This window comes from Echiichthys vipera, assembly GCF_963691815.1.
Source record: "Echiichthys vipera genome assembly, chromosome: 16".
Taxonomy (NCBI): Eukaryota; Metazoa; Chordata; class Actinopteri; order Perciformes; family Trachinidae; genus Echiichthys; species Echiichthys vipera.
The window spans coordinates 25846832-25863764 of record NC_139841.1 but is presented as its reverse complement, the minus strand read 5'-3'; the positions used below and the strand labels follow the sequence as shown (position 1 = coordinate 25863764).

Below are 16933 nucleotides of genomic sequence, written 5' to 3'. Positions count from 1 at the left end.
TGATTCAGCTTGAAAAGGTCAGCGAGAGAAAGTACGTAGACAGCTAGTAAGCGGGGTTTCAACCAACTCATTAGCTTAAACGGCTAGCTAGCCACAGCTCATTTCACCTGGCAAATCAATGGTTGCTGGTTAAAAAACACAAAGACAAACTTGCTTCCGTCCTCTATCTAAAAATCAAGAACCCATTTCCTGAGTAATTACTAAAACACGCGCACGCTAAATCAACATTATTGTAAACGGCGTACATGTGGCAGGAGGGGAAGCCCGACAGGCATAGAAACGGTTCCTAACGGGGGCAAACGGTCAACTACTGTGAATACAGTTAGTAATGTGAGCAGGATTAGGTCAAACCAGTGACCTGCCTTATATTAAGAATGAGTCACCTCTATTAAAACTAGATCTGCCAAACCAGGGTGCAGAGGGAGACAGAGAGAGCGTTATAGCCGTTGGTCCTGCTGCCGCTGTGCTCTGGCTGCATGTGGTGCCGCAGCGGTGATAATGACCGGTGACCGCCTGCCAGTCCAAACCCAAATACGGGTTTCCATGGTTGCGGGTGAATCCAGGACCCAAACACTGAGAATCGGGACATCTGTGCTGGGAATTTACAGTAAAAGAGAGTGAAAGGGAAAGCTGAAGCAGGAGGCTTCGTCTTTGTCATGGGGATTTTTTTTTTTTAAACTAGATTCAAAATGAAACTAACTGATCGAAGTTTCCCACCAAATGAGTTCATTTTGCTCTGGGAAGAGTTTATATTAAAAGGAATAGTTCAATTTATGATAGATAGACAAGACACCACAGGTTGTCTTTGCAGGAAGATGGAGGTAAAATAAAAGTTAATTAGGGAGCTTTAGCTGTGCTGGTATTAGGACTGCAGAGTATTTTCTGCTTTGTTTGGTTTATGAAATGGTGAAAAATGTCTCCCCCAGCTTCTTAAAATGTCTTTAAATGTCTTTAAATGTCTTGTTTTGTCCCAAACCCAAAGATGTTCACTTTAATATGATATGAAACATAGAAAAGCAGAACTTGAACATATTTGAGAGGCTAAAAACAGCATTTTTTGTTGTATTTTTGAATGAAAAACTACCTCTAATTGATCAAAATAGTCTGCAGTTATTACTAATTGAATAGTCGACTAATCGTTGAAGCTCTAACTGGTATTCTTGTTTTTAAACCTTTGGAAAGGCTAATTGTTTTTACATTAACATGCCTACTACACATAAATCAATGGTTTTCCACAAAATATTGATTTAAAAAATGATTTAATTGGTTTAAAAAATGCTCATCCAGAGCAGTATCAACCTTTTAGGAAGAAACTGAATAAGAATATTTCCCAAAAATGTCAAACTACTGCTTGTTTGAGCAAAAACAATAGCAAATGTTGTTTAAATAGGTAATAAATTCATAGACTCCATCTCTTTGTAGTCATTGCTTTCTTTCTCTCATATAAACTGGGCACCGAGTGGCACATAAAAGCGACTCTGCAGTGACACAAACACAATGTACAATCTAATGTAATCAGCTTAAAGCCTTTTCCATGACCTCAGCCAAACTAAGATAGCACCTTATCGCACTTTACACACAGACCGCCTATTGTGGTGGGGCCTAACCTTTCCTCATTAGCATACAGCTGTGAGTGACTCCGGTTTCAGCTGAATCAATATTCAGCAAATGTCTGATTACGACATTAGGAGGTTGAGAAAGACAGGATTCAGGCGGGGAGGGAGGAAAAACAGGAGATGCACTGCCGACTGCTAGACGTAAACTTTTAAGTTTAATGAGCCTTCAGCTGCTGCGGGACGAGCTCAGATAAAAGTGCTGGAGGCCACGCAGCTGCAAAACCCACCGTCCGTCTGCCACACATTCCCCCTGAGACGTGACCCCCAGCTCGCCACAAAGGAACAAAACCCACCGCGGATTCTTTCTCCTCATTTCACCCGACAGGAGGGTCCCGCAGCCCCGCCTCTCCCAGCCCTCCGCAAGTCATTCTTTGGATGTCTCTTTCTTTCTGCGGAGGGAGGGTTTTGTTCCACAACCTCGAAGCAATAGAGGGGACAAGTGTAAAGGGTAAAGGCTTTGTTGTTATGGAGGACCCCACCCTGCTGGTTTCTCAGTAAACAGCAGGCTTTGTGGAGCCGCTGGAGGTAGATGTACCCCCGGGAGAGGCTCATCTCCGGGAGCCACAGGGGGGCCCAGAGGACAGGGAGAGTCGGAGCAATGTGGAGCGAGGGGAGAGAAGGGTGATTAGCTCCAGCGCTGCCTAATCTAATCAGTGTGCATGACTGCCCCACAGTGTAGCATGGGGGGGGGGGGGGGTAAGACGGCTGTGGAGGGTTGGGAACAGGAGGGAAAGGTCATCACGTAAATGCAACTAGTCAATGTCACATTTCACATGAACGTGACTTTAGTTTGAGCTCATTTTGCTTTCTGACAGGTTGTAAAACAACAACCAGCAACCAGCAACAGCAACCAACAGCAACCAGCAACAGCAACAGCAACCAACAGCAACTGACAGCAACCAGCAACAGCAACCAGCAACTGCAACCAGCAACCAGCAACAGCAACCAGCAACAGCAACCAACAGCAACCAGCAACAGCAACAAGCAACCAGCAACAGCAACCAACAGCAACCAGCAACAGCAACCAGCAACCAGCAACAGCAACCAACAACAGCAACCAGCAACTGCAACAAGCAACCAGCAACCAGCAACAGCAACCAACAGCAACAGCAACCAGCAACCAGCAACAGCAACCAACAGCAACCAGCAACAGCAACCAACAGCAACCAATAGCAACCAGCAGCAACTAACAGCAACCAGCAACAGCAACCAGCAACAGCAACCAGCAACAGCAACCAGCAACAGCACCGCGAGTGCCATGAACAGTCAAAAATGGTTTATCAAATGAGAGGAGAGGCAGAGGAGGGTGTAGGGGCTGGGAAACTATTTGGAAAGTTACCAAAAACTGACATTATGACTCCCCAAAGTGACCTAATTTTAGTCGCGTGGCTTTGTTCCAACAAATTTGCACCTTCATGCGGTCTGCCACCTACGTGGAAGTAAAGAGTGCAAGAGTTCTCTGCGTCAGATCACTTTTATACTGGTATCATTCAACAGATGAGGGATAAAAAGTGCTGAATATAATTAAAAGTGTGTTAAATATCAGGGTCCACTGCGAGAACGGCCTGTCTTTACACAGGTGAATCGTTTAATCGATCTTTACAGAAGTAACATTTCATAATTAATCACATTAATTAATATTGATTTCGGGTGAGGTTGACGTATATTTTTTCCAAACCAATACAACGGGAGACATAACTACTTGTATAAGTATATTTATCTCGACATAATCGTGTAATTCAAAAGACCTGCGTGCTTATAAATTACAAAATGAACACATGAAATAATGTCCTGTACTGTAAAACTTACTTAAATACCGCAGACCTTTCTCCCTTTCTCTCTAGAGCGTGCAAGAGGAAGAGCGTGACCTGGAGGCACCACAGCGGTCGCGTAGCCTGCATCGTAATTTGATCATAAACAAAACAGAGATCCTCGAACCTGTCTGACGATTCCTGCGTCGGCCGTTAGCGACAGAAGTTCCCAAACCTCGTTGTCTCGCCAGTTATTAGAAACGCCATCAATCTAGTGATCTGTTTAAATTCAAAATGAACAACGTGGAAACTCAACAGGCTCTTCTCTTCTGAACCACGTGTCGCCTGTGTATCGTCGAGCTAACCATGCTATCGCCGTGTTTTTTAGAAGGGAAACTTGAGCTAACTCACGAGAGCCGTGCTGAAATTAAAACCCTAAAACATCTGATGAGTAATGTGCCGAAACATTTTAGGTTTGAAACGAAGAGAAAAGAAAGCGCGGATACGGGTAAGGCTAAAAAAATAAATGTTAGCGACGTTAGCTTGCTACTCAAAGTGAGGCGTCAAAGGCGCCGCGATAGATAACATCTGGCTTCACACGTCACGTTCAAATCCGCTCAAGCTAATTATGTTGGTTGTTATTTATAAGGTGACAGCCCTCAGACGGACAAAGGGTGGAAAATGTCTGAAACAAAGCCTCTTCCTTCTGTGTGCAGACCGTGACACAGACTTTCCTGGTGAAACCGAACCGTCTCTGCAGCAGCTTTATTTAATAATAATAAAAAAAGAAACAAAAGTCGGACACATGGCTGCTTTTAATTCCCTTTAGAAATTCTCCTTTTAGAAGCTTGGAACGGAAAAACCTCATAACGTAATGTGACCCAGTTAAGATCGGTCTGTCTTCCTCGCATTACGTCAATTTTATGGCCACATAAACAATCTTTAGTAGCGCGTATTTAAAAAAAAAGAATAAATAAAAAACACTCTTGGTTTCATTAAAGCACTTCCTGGATGCTCCTGTTGAAAGTTTTATTGACCGCGTTCGCCGAGACACAAAAAGAGAGCGGATTGTCAGAAACAGATGTTGCTGGGAAAGCGAATACACGTACAAGTGCAACAGTAGTGCTGAGGAAATAGGATGCTTATAAACCCGCCTTGTTATCAGGGCCATCTACACTGGAGGACATCCACAGCAGGGCTTTGCTAACAAACTGTTTTCCAGATGTTCGCCCTCGGCCGGCCGGAGTCGTCCGCTTTAACCTCCTGACACGGGAGCAGCCGTTCAATTAATGCATTTCACACTGTTGTCACGGTGACACCACAGTCCCGGGCTCTGGTTTCAAGCACACACTGATAGTGCCCAGGTCTGATTTCCATCTGCAGCGAGAGTTTACGCTCCTAGAAGCATAAAGAGTAAGATCTGAATACGTGGGGAAGATGTAAATCAAATCATCCGCTGAAAATAGCCCTCGTACCAGGAGAACATACACTGACCCGGGCTCATAAAGCGGATTAATGACAAAAAAGCGCCGCCATCAAAGCTCAAGAAAATGCACGGAGAAGGCAGATGATGTGGTCTGCATGACTGGCGTAGCAGTTAAACTTTTGTTATTTGTTTTTACGTGTGTTGAAAGCATCACCAACGGCATGGTCATCTGCACCGGGCAAAAATAAAGGCTGGTAATGTTTTTATTTCCATGCTTTGAAAGTTTTGTGTTTAGTAAAAGCTATCATAAAAAGACGTTTTATTTCCAGAGCATCTGCGCTGCCATGCTGCCAAAAGAGAAGAAACGCGTGTATTTTTTTTGCTTTTCTTGTGGCCTTAACTGAGGGTCGTAACGAACGAAGCCCGGCCTTTTTTAACGGGCCAAACACGGAGCCCTGAGGGACCACGTGCACTGGCACAGACTCTCAAAACCACCAGCAACGCCTGACAGCGGACTCAAACCAACCGCCATCTTTAGCCACTCATTCAGTAATGACCTAAGCGTCATTAAACATCTGAAGCTCAGTTGCGTGCGTTTATAAATGCAATGGCTCAAGCTAATTACAGAATATAGAGTCGGGACCGAGACCACACAGTGGCCGCACGCTGCAACTCCGCAGCTGTTTTTTTTAAAGTGACAACAATACACTGAACGACGACAATCTGCGATTACAAACTTCACAAGCTGTGGTGTTAATGCACACGCAGATAGAGAGAAAGCGCCACGTGGAAAAAGAGAAGTTCATACGGCTCTGATCTTTCCTACCACGATGAATCAGGGACTGAGGTTTGGAACAGAAACACTGCATCCCTCATGAACACTGCTCCGATTAAAACGTTGCATAAAGAGCATCACACGTGGAAAAAAGAAAGAAAGAAAGAAAGTTGCCGCTTGTTGGGGGAAAGCAGGAGTGAGGAGCAGTGTTCCTGACTTTGGTTACGCTGCGGTCCAGAGACTTCCAGCGTCTGTGCCCCGCAGGAGCCCTGTTCTCTCTTCCGCACACAAACACAGGTGGGACCTGTTCTCAGGTTTACTGTTGAAACACAAAACGAAAACACAAGACGAGAATCCGCGTCGCACCTTGTCAAGAACACTGACACGCTTCCTCTGTGAAGCTGCAACAGCAGAGCAACACTTAGACCTTCAGTGTGGTTAGAAACAGAGCCAGGATCAGGTGTTTGGGGTCAATGATGCTTCTGATAGAAAGGTAGACGTGTGTTTAGAGCCGAGAGTTTATGATTAGATTCACATTGAGACAATTTACCTGATTCCAACGTCTCAGTTTGTAGCTTTCCTTTGTCTTTTGATAGTAAGCTAAATATATTTGGACCGTTGTTGAGACACTTTCTGAGACATTATAACAGACACTGTCCGCCCATACCACGCCCCTTGCTTTAGGGTCCTTGTCCCCCCCTTCAGGCCGTTTGTACTCACACTACCTGGGCCTCGTCGAATGCTTCTTGCTGCCTATACGTCATCACGCCGTCACACGTCACACGCATTGATGACGTCATCGTGATGCGTCTCTTTGTTTACAAATCTTTCCATAGACTTCAGAGTTTTTGTGCGTCTTGTCGACTGTTTTTGAATCTTTTCATCCACCAAATCTGCAGTAAACACTCCACCTCCGCATCACACCAACGTGAACCTTTCGCCGCCATTGTTTTAAATGTCCGCGCATGGTCCCTCCTTCTTTTTTCTACGTCCCAACAGGCGCACAGGAAATGACGTCAGAACCGCCGTAGGCTTCGTGCTCGTACACGTGCGCACGCTCGTGCTCGTACATGTGCAGCCGTGCTTTACAAAAGCCCACCTCTCCCAAACGTGCCGCAGCTAGGTGCGGTACGGTTGCACTCACACTGGTCAAACGAACCAGACTTTACCCATGGAACCCGTTTGGGCACGGTACGGATGGACAGTGTGAGTGCGCCCTTAAAGACGGATCTCTATAAACAGGTAAATGCATACGATCGCAAGAAGAAGCGTTCTGGTTTCAATTTGTAGTCTAAGTTGTATTTACCGATCAAGCTTTGGTTGCATTCAGGTGAACGGTCGTCCGACCATGATTTAGCTTTTGGTTATTATTTAAAGAGACGTCGTTCCTCAACTCCAACTGTCACGTCTCAAGTTGCTAATCGGACCGTTAACAATGGCCGCTGCTCAGAAGATGAAGTCCCGGCCCTGATATCTGCTGCTGGCTACAACGGAAAGCCCTTAAATATTGGCCGTTGCCTCCAGAGGCTGAACCATCGTCAGATCGATAGCCGATGGGTTCTGAGATGGTTTTGTAGACTCAACAAGAGCTGCAATGTTTCATATTTGTGTCGTTCCATCTTTAAAGTGTAATTCAAAAATCATCACATGGTCTTTTTGGCACTTATATACATTAAATAATGTTTGTGTAACAACTATTAACAAAGACATCCAGGAGAGTCCCTAACAGTCGGACGTGGCTAACACTGATTAGCTCGGGGCAGTACGGTGAAGGCATTCAAAGGTCTTTTTTAACCACTAATGCTGCTGAAAATAGCAGCAAACCTCTGCAGCAGCATGAGAAGAGTCCCTACACACAAAACAAAGCATCATCAGCGTAGTTAGTGAAGCCAGAGTTTATTAAAAGAGTGTTTTAAAGACTTACCTACTGGCCCCTGTACCAGCTCCTCTCATAGTAAAGTCCATTCCAGTGGATTACCAAAGTCAATCCCAAAGGAAGGAGCCCATTGGTGCTTTGTTGTGTGTGTAGGGAATCTTCTCATGCTGCTGCAGAGGTTTGCTGTTATTTTCAGCAGCATTAGTGGTTAAAAAAGACCTTTAAATGTCTTCACCTTACTGCCCCGAGCTAATCACTGTTAGCCACATCCAGCTGTTAGCGACTCTCCCAGGTTTCTCTGTTAATAGTTGTTACTCAATGGCTTATTTGATGTGTAGAAGTGTCCAAAAAGACCATGATTTTGGGTCGGGATTACACTTTGACGAGGCAACAACGCACATGACGTAACAAAATAGATGAATTAATGGATAGAATTTGCAAACGACTGCTGCAACTAATGATTATTTCCGTCAGAGCTGGATGTAAGAAAACATCGATACACTTGAGTATGTTTTCTGACATTGTATCACGGTATAACTTTTGAATTAAAGCTCTCCAGGAACTAGCGGTAATGTCTAATAATGCATAAAAAGTAACATATTCGATACATATTGTTGTCTATACTTTGTCTTGGGTCAGTTCTTTCAATCATAATCACATATTATATTAGTTTAAATCATAAAATTCACATATCCGAAAGGGAAAAGCGGGGAAAGCAAAAGCGTATCCAGTCCCGCCCCCGTTACCAACAGAGTACATTATCTTCATCATACTAGTTTATTATATTTTAAGAATATAAATATAGGTCTAAACGAAAGTGCAACATATCGCCGTGCTCCCAGTATCGCAGTATATCGTGCTATATTGAATCGTAACCCCTGTATCTTGATACCTATTGTAATAGATTGATTTTTACACTAAAACAAAACAAATATTGTCTTGTTTTAGTTTCCCAGGAGTGAAAACTTGTTGTTAAGATGATGAAAAATTGAATATTTGGGGATTTTTTAAGGACAAAAGTCCAATTTCATTCATTATTTGTGTCACAGCATGCGCACGATCAGTTTTATTAAAGGTGTCAGAGCCACACACATGAATTAAACCTGTAATAATGGACTAAATAAGTGTCACTTGGATCTTTTATCATGAGGGGCTCGCACCGCTGCTGCGTCGCCTCGCAAAGCATCAGTGTGCTCGGCTTTGCTGCCACGAGTTCCCCCCTCACAGCAGCTCTGGACAAAATACCACACCTTTTTTTTTTTAAAACGTGGAAACACTTGAGTGAAAGTCGAAATCCTCCCACCTGAAGAGACACTTCAACTAAGACTTGTCTCCCAGACGAACACAGTTGTAGAAAAGTAGAAAACGTACTTACGCGTAAATGCTGGCGGTGCGCTTTTTCCCGTGGGCAGCGACGCCTCTGCAGTGTTGCGGGACCTTTGCGCGTCTTTTTACGCACTTTTTAAAGTTAAAGTCGGGGTTTTTCGATCCTGACTTTGTTCTTTTTTCCCCTCCCTTCAGTGTCTCTTCTTCATCCTCCACGTTTTCTCCGGGAACCACAGAAGAATGAATGGTTCCGTCCTCCTCTCCTGCCCCAGACAGACGGACCACCGTTGGGATGGGAGTGACTTCCCCCGGTCACAGCTCCCTCCCCCATCCGCCAATCACCGCTGCTCACACTGGACTCATTATTTATTTAACGCCACTGTATGAGGGAGAGAGGAAAACACACTGTGTGAATGATGATATGAACCCTCCTGCTCCGTTATTATCTTAAACATCCAGAAAAGGATCAGAAGCAGGGGCGGATCTAGGATTATGGGAGATCCGAGGCTCAGCCCAGAGGGAGGAAAGATGTACGCGCTAAAATGTGGCTTTTTTTTGGTTTTGTTTTGTTTTTTTATTGCCAATACAGAAAATAGATACTTACTTTATCAAAGGATCAACAAACAGGTCCACTGAAGAAAGAAAATATAAAACAAAAAGGGTGTTAAGACTGATCGTAAGCATTATCCATCCATTTTTAACCGCTTGTCCCTAACGGGGTCGCAGGGAGGGAGCAGCCGATCCCAGCTGACGGCATCCGTGAGGAACTCGGAGTAGAGCTGCTGCTCCTTTGCGTTGAAAGGAGCCAGTTGAGGTGGTTCAGGATCATCTAGTAAGGAGGAACCCTGGGCGCCTCCCTAGGGAGGTGTTCCAGGCACGTCCAGCTGGGAGGAGGCCTCGGGGAAGACCCAGGACCAGGTGGAGAGATTAGATCTCCACACTGGCCTGGGAACGCCTCAGGATCCCCCAGTTAGAGCTGGTTAATGTGGCCCGGGAAAGGGAAGTTTGGGGTCCCCTGCTAAAGCTGCTGCCCCCGCGACCCGACCCCGGATAAGAGGATGAAGATGAGATGAGATGAACTTGAAGATTACCTTCTACCAAGCAGCTAATCAACATGTATCGGACACACTCATTCATTCATTCATTCATCTTCAACCGCTTGTCCCTGTCGGGGTCGTGGGGGGGTGGGGGGGCTGGAGCCGATCCCAGCTGACATCAGGCGTGAGGCGGGGTCCACCCTGGACAGGACGCCAGTCTATCACAGGACACATAGAGACGAACAGAGACAGACAACCATTCACACCTACGGGTGATTTAGAGTCATCAATGAACCCAACACCTGCACGTCTTTGGACTGTGGGAGGAAACCGGAGAACCCGGAGAAAACCCACGCAGACACGGGGAGAACATGCAAACTCCACACAGAAGGGCCCAGCCAGGATTCAAACCAGGACCCCTCTGGCTGTGAGGCGACAGTGCTGACTACAAGCAATATTTTCAAGTAAAAAAGATCTTGCAGTGCTTGTAATCCTGATGAGGGAAGAACGGAGCAGTAAAGACGGCGTCAAATGTGATTACATGCACTGCAAGATCATTTTTAATTAAATATCATTCTTATGATCATTTAACACCTTTTTTGTTTCTTATTATCTTTTCTCAGCAGATGCAAAACACTATAAAACGTTTAATAACAGTCTGTAACGTGCTCACACCGAGTGTTGATCTAAACATTCACAGACCTGAATCATCTGATCCGGCGTTGGAGTTGCTGGTGAGTCGCTGAGTCGCCATCGTCTTCCAAGTGTAGCTACGTTCATCTGACAGATCTCGATTTGAACCATAGACTGTATTTGAACCGTAGACTTTATTTGAACCATAGACTGTATTTGAACCGTGGACCGTATTTGAACCATAGACTGTATTTGAACCATAGACTTTAGTTGAACCATATTTCAACCATAGACCGTATTTGAACCATAGACTGTATTTGAACCATAGACGGTATCTGAACCGTATTTGAACCATAGACTGTATTTGAACCGTAATAGAACCATGGACTGTATTTGAACCATAGTCTGTATTTGAACCATAGACCGTATTTGAACCGTATTTGAACCATAGACTGTATTTGAACCATAATTGAACCATAGACTGTATTTGAACCATAGACTGTATTGGAACCATAGACGGTATTTGAACCATAGACTGTATTTGAACCATAAACTGTATTTGAACCATAGACTGTAATTGAACCATAAATGAACCATAGACTGTATTTGAACCATAGACCGTATTTGAACCATAGACCGTATTTGAACCATAGACCGTATTTGAACCATAGACCCCGTATTTGAACCATGGACTGTATTTGAACCATAGACGGTATTTGAACCATAGACGGTATTTGAACCATAGACGGTATTTGAACCATAGACGGTATTTGAACCATAGACCGTATTTGAACCAAAGACCGTATTTGAACCATAGACCGTATTTGAACCATAGACTGTATTTGAACCATATTTGAACCATAGACTGTATTTGAACCATATTTGAACCATAGACTGTATTTGAACCATAGACCGTATTTGAACCATAGACTGTATTTGAACCATATTTGAACCATAGACGGTATTTGAACCATAGACCTTATTTGAACCATAGACCGTATTTGAACCGTAGACCGTATTGGAACCATAGACTGTATTTGAACCATAGACTGTATTTGAACCACAGATTCAACACAGGAAACAGAATCAGACTTCTTCAGGTAACGTTCCCGCGGCTGCTGCCTCTCTGGTGGACTCTGGTACTGCAGGGAGGCGACGCTTCAGACTCGGGTGCGGTCAGGGGACGGAGACTGAGCTTTTTCCCCCTACTTCAAACATTCAGGGCTATTTTATTCAAAACTCAAGCACTTTTCAAACCTTGAAAATAAAACATTCAAGCATTTTCAAGGATTTTAAGCACCTGTACGGACAAATTGCCCGCTGGGACACGTATGTGTACAGGACAATAAAAAAATACATATATATAATACTCTCAATTTTAGGTTTTCCCAGTTTTCCCCATTAAATTATGCAAAAAACAATAACAAATGTAATTAAACCTTATTAAAAAAATGGGCATTGACCCAGACAACAATACATAAACAACAGTTTAAATGATAATGGTGCTGAAATGAACATGAACTAAATACAGTTTTAATATAATTAACCCCACAAAAGGAGACATACAGACTGGGAAGAAGGATGAATTTTCAACCAAGTGTAACCAGACTGATCCTCACCGAATGCAGGGCGGCCATGTCCTGAACAGGAGGAGTTCAGGACATGGCTGGAGGAGGAATGGGGCCGAACACTGGAAGAAATCTTCCATGTGCACACGCGGGAGCTTATCCTGATGGTGTTCATATATACCAGTCAATATGATAACTGCTTGACATACCGGAGGATCTACCTGCCTCCTGCGATGCCCTCTGACCTGCGGCACCCAGGCCTCTTCAAAGGCACCTACGGCAGTCGTGGATTAGAGATCGTCATGCTCAGGTTCATTGGGAGTTATGCGAGAGCCACCAAGCTCACTGGAGACCCCAATGTTCCTGCAGGGCAACTCACTTTGGACGTTGGTTTGTATAAAAATACGGAGTATAAAGTGGGTAAAACTGAGGTATTTCACAGTTTTGCTCACAAACTTTTGTCTCATAAAATCTCCGGGTACGAGCGGATACATATAAACACGGAAAAATTATTTTTAAACGATCAAAAGTGTCTCTATGGTCGTGCGTTTGTTTTTAGACTATGCAAAGACAATAAGGACGTTTGAATTGTTTAAGAAGAAAAGAGCCTCAGAGTTTCTCCTGTGATTTTTGCGTCAACAACTTTTGTATATATTTATTCTTTGCACGACAGAGGACGAGCGTGAATGGACTATTCTGAGACTGTTGTGACTGAAGGGGGGTCGACTGGAGCCAGGACCTCAGCGCCCTGGTTCTTTGTGCTCCTCGGAGACTTGAACGGCGTAAAAACACAAGGGAAGTCTCCTGATTTTGGTCCGGGAGTTTCTGGCTAAACAACTCTGCAGCTCTCGTCAATAATAACAGCAGCGCTGATGTTATCCGTCCAGTTCCTGGGATCATTGTTAAGCCCGAGTGACTTTCGTTTGGACCGCCAGAATAAAAGCACAATGGAAATACTCATATAAAACACAACATACGTGACTCCAGTAAATGCAGTTTGAACTACTTTAGCTTCCCAACCTGAGGTCTGAATGGACCTTAAACTGGTTTATATGATTATAATTGGGAAGATTAGGTTTTGTTGCAGATTACAGCCACAAATGACAGTTTAATTATTTACTACGCACTCTTTAACTCTCTGTATCAATAAAGTCCTTACTGTGAATTTAACCTCTGCAGCATGAGAAGAGTCTCTACACACAAAACAAAGCAGCAACAACGTAGTTAGTGAAGCCAGAGTTTATTAAAAGAGTGTTTTAAAGACTTACCTGCTGGCCCCTGTACCAGCTCCTCTCATAGTAAAGTCCATTCAAGTGGATTACCAAAGTCAATCCCAAAGGAAGGAGCCCGGAGAAACGGAGAAATCCTGTAGAATTGCTAACAGCCGGACGTGGCTAACAGTGATTAGCTCGGAGCAGTACGGTGAAGGCATTCAAAGGTCTTTTTTAACCACTAATGCTGCTGAAAATAAGAGCAAACCTCTGCAGCAGCATGAGAAGAGTCCCTACACAGAAAACAAAGCACCAATGGGCTCCTTCCTTTGGGATTGACTTTGGTAATCCACTTGAATGGACTTTACTATGAGAGGAGCTGGTACAGGGGCCAGTAGGTAAGTCTTTAAAACACTCTTTTAATAAACTCTGGATTCACTAACTACGCTGTTGCTGCTTTGTTTTGTGTGTAGGGACTCTTCTCATGCTGCTGCAGAGGTTTGCTGTTATTTTCAGCAGCATTAGTGGTTAAAAAAGACCTTTGAATGCCTTCACCGTACTGCCCCGAGCTAATCACTGTTAGCCACGTCCGGCTGTTAGCGACTAGATTTCTCCGTTAACAGTCTTGAAACAGTCTCTGTGGCTTATTTGACGAATGTAAGTGCTGAAAAAAAGACCATGGGGTGATTTTGTTGGAATTACACTTTAAACACATAATTTCAAAGCACTTGTAATACCAACAAACATTTGTCTTAACGTCCGTAAAGAACTGAGGACGTTCCATGGTGAGTTTTTGCACCTGTAGTGTCTTTTTCCCTCACGGTTGGGGTCTAATAACGCTGCTGTTATCCGTTGTGGTCTGCCAACACTGCGAGGAGCTGATTTCGTTCTCTCTTTTTTTTGTTAGGTGTGATGAGCTGTCGGATTTCCCCCCTTCGAGGCTCAAGGTTCAACACATTCCTGGCCGCGGCGGTCAGTATGATTTTAATCTGTTTTCACAGGCAGGCAGCACAGACACAATCTTGTTTAGGAATTCCAGTCCCTCTTCCCCCTGAGACCTTCGGTGTCTCGTCGTGGACATACCAGAGGAGAATGCAGGGTGGCAGACGCGGTTCCCACATGTGCTCGGCATCAGAAACATCTGAGCCTCGCACCCGGCTATCATATCTTCTTACAGGGTCATATCTTTCAGGGGCATCACACACACACACACACGCATATGTAGCTTTGTCACAGCTGACAAAACAAAACGGGGGCGACGTCAGAGCCGGCGAATCCCCAGTGTTGATTCAGCACATGCAAGAGTTTGTCACTGTGCGAGGCAGCAGACTCCACGGACCCAGATTAAGAGTGAAAGAGACACCAAAAGCACTTGGAGGAGGAGGAGGAGATGAGTTGTGATAATGACAAGATGGAATAACTGGTGAAGAGGGGGGTAGTTCACCACAAACGGGGTATGAGAAGTGCGAAAGTGGCGCGCAGCCGGGCTGAGAAACTGAGCAGCGTCTAATTAAATGAGCTACACCATCATCTCGGAGTGCAGAGTTTTGATTGTAGAGTAAACTAACAAGAGCAAGCGAGTGACAAATTTGTAGCCTCAGCAATGTGAGAAGTGCTTTCTCACATCACATAAAATAATCATGTGGGATTCTGGTCGCCGCCCCGTCACCGAAATCCCAGTTTAAATTCCATTTAACAGCCACTTTGGTACGAAATAGTATTTTGTTTGTAAAGGCACGTAGACGCGTGTGTTCACACAGCCCAGACACAGAAACCACTTATTCCTAAAAAGCATAAATAGTTAAAAGTACATAAGGTCCTTTTAAAATTTAAGCATGTGAGTGGCAGCGCACAGTTGCCTCGGGCGGGGCCATGTGTTGGAAACTGTCACGAAATAAATCATTCACTCATTAATTAAGCATTAAAGTTCACCCTGATCTTTCAATCGTATAACATAATCGTCAGTAGATATATATATAAGCCCTAAAAGTGTTATGGATGATATCTCCGAAGTCCCTTCAACACATCTGCAACCCTGAATTGATCTTGGCGTTTCCAGGAGGAGTTGTAGTAGAACGTAAATGTCTAAATTAAACAGACTTCACGCTCTCAGCTGCCTAAAGTCTGCGTGATGTCCGAAGAAGCCCATGTGTGAACAGAGGCGCTCAAGGTGCGGAGAATTTGCGGTGAGCTGGTGAGGGGTGGGGCCGTGTCGATGATGTTTCTATGGTGCGACCGGTGCAAAACCGCAATAAAACAACCATTTCACCATGCAAGGGTGAAAACGAAGAGTAATTTACGTAAAGGCGGAGACGAAGATGTCTAACCGGAGAGGTGACGAGATCCAGGAACGTCAAAATCGTCCGACAAATTCAAAGAACGGCAAGTTGTTTATGATCAAGTGTAAAATGAAAAGTGATGGTTTCAGTTCAGACTAATTATGCTAAGCTAAGCTAACTGTCTCCTGGTTGTAGCTTCAAATTTACGTGTAATTCCGGCGCAAAATCATCCTATGGTCTTTTTCTGCACTGACATTCATCGAATCAGCCATCGAGACAGTTTTTTTTCGTGTATGAACTATTAACGGAGAAATCCGGTAGAGTCGCTAACAGCCGGATGTGGCTAACAGTGATTAGCTCGGGGCAGTACGGTGAAGGTATTCAAAGGTCTTTTTTAACCACTAATGCTGCTGAAAATAACAGCAAACCTCTGCAGCAGCATGAGAAGAGTCCCTACACACAAAACAAAGCACCAATGGGCTCCTTCCTTTGGGACTGACTTTGGTAATCCACTGTAATGGACTTTACTATGAGAGGAGCTGGTGCAGGGGCCAGTAGGTAAGTCTCTAAAACACTCTTTTAATAAACTCTGGCTTCACTAACTACGTTGTTGGTGCTTTGTTTTGTGTGTAGGGACTCTTCTCATGCTGCTGCAGAGGTTTGCTGTTATTTTCAGCAGCATTAGTGGTTAAAAAAGACCTTTGAATGCCTTCACCGTACTGCCCCGAGCTAATCAGGGTTAGCCGCATTACATTACATTAAGTGCTGTTAGCAACTGTCCAGAGTTTCTTTGGATTGTTTTGGAGGTTTTTACGCCTCTGAACCAGAAATGTCCCCAGATTTTGTCTCTACAAGATGAACATCAACTACACAGATGTGGCTTTTATGGTTAAAGGTCGAACTTTTGTTTAAAAAACAAAACAACGCATTTATAAAAGGCAACAAGAGTCGGTGACATCTGACTCCATGCAGCTCTACTGTTCTCCACAGTGAGCCGCATTGTTGTTCGCCTCGCTCAGCTGCCAATCAACTCCCATGGCAGGTTAAAGGGTCACAGCCCACATTAGGACGCGCCGCCCACTCTCTGCAGGGAGCGTTTCCATGGTCGTCTGCACGCTGCTGCTGGCGGGGGGTCGAACCCCGAGAGGCCAGAGGTCAAACAGGGTGGATGTTTCTAGGAAATGAGTTTCTCCTGCTTAGGTTCTCAATATGCAAATGAATCCTTTTAGGAGGTTTGTTTTTTCTGCGACGTGGTGATGAGACGTTTCTTATCTCACCTGCATGAGAACTGAACGCAACCAATGACCGGCACGTGGGAGTTATTGCGGAAGACATAACATAAGAAATTCCTCACATTTTCAACGTCTGGACAGAAATACACAGCTAAGCACTTACTCTGGAAGGGAAACCTAAAGAAATAATGTGCTGAACTGTC

General features: G+C 44.4%; 1 protein-coding gene across 1 annotated transcript in view; it reads right to left on the bottom strand.

Moving 5' to 3' along the window:
* The window catches only part of lhfpl2a (LHFPL tetraspan subfamily member 2a), a 51659-nt gene extending 42642 nt beyond the window's left edge, over positions 1-9017 (bottom strand). The window contains exon 1 of the mRNA XM_083929976.1: positions 8820-9017. The gene's annotated coding sequence lies outside the window, so the exon portion shown is untranslated. The remainder of the gene's footprint in view (positions 1-8819) is intronic.
* Between the last annotated feature and the right edge of the window lie 7916 nt (positions 9018-16933).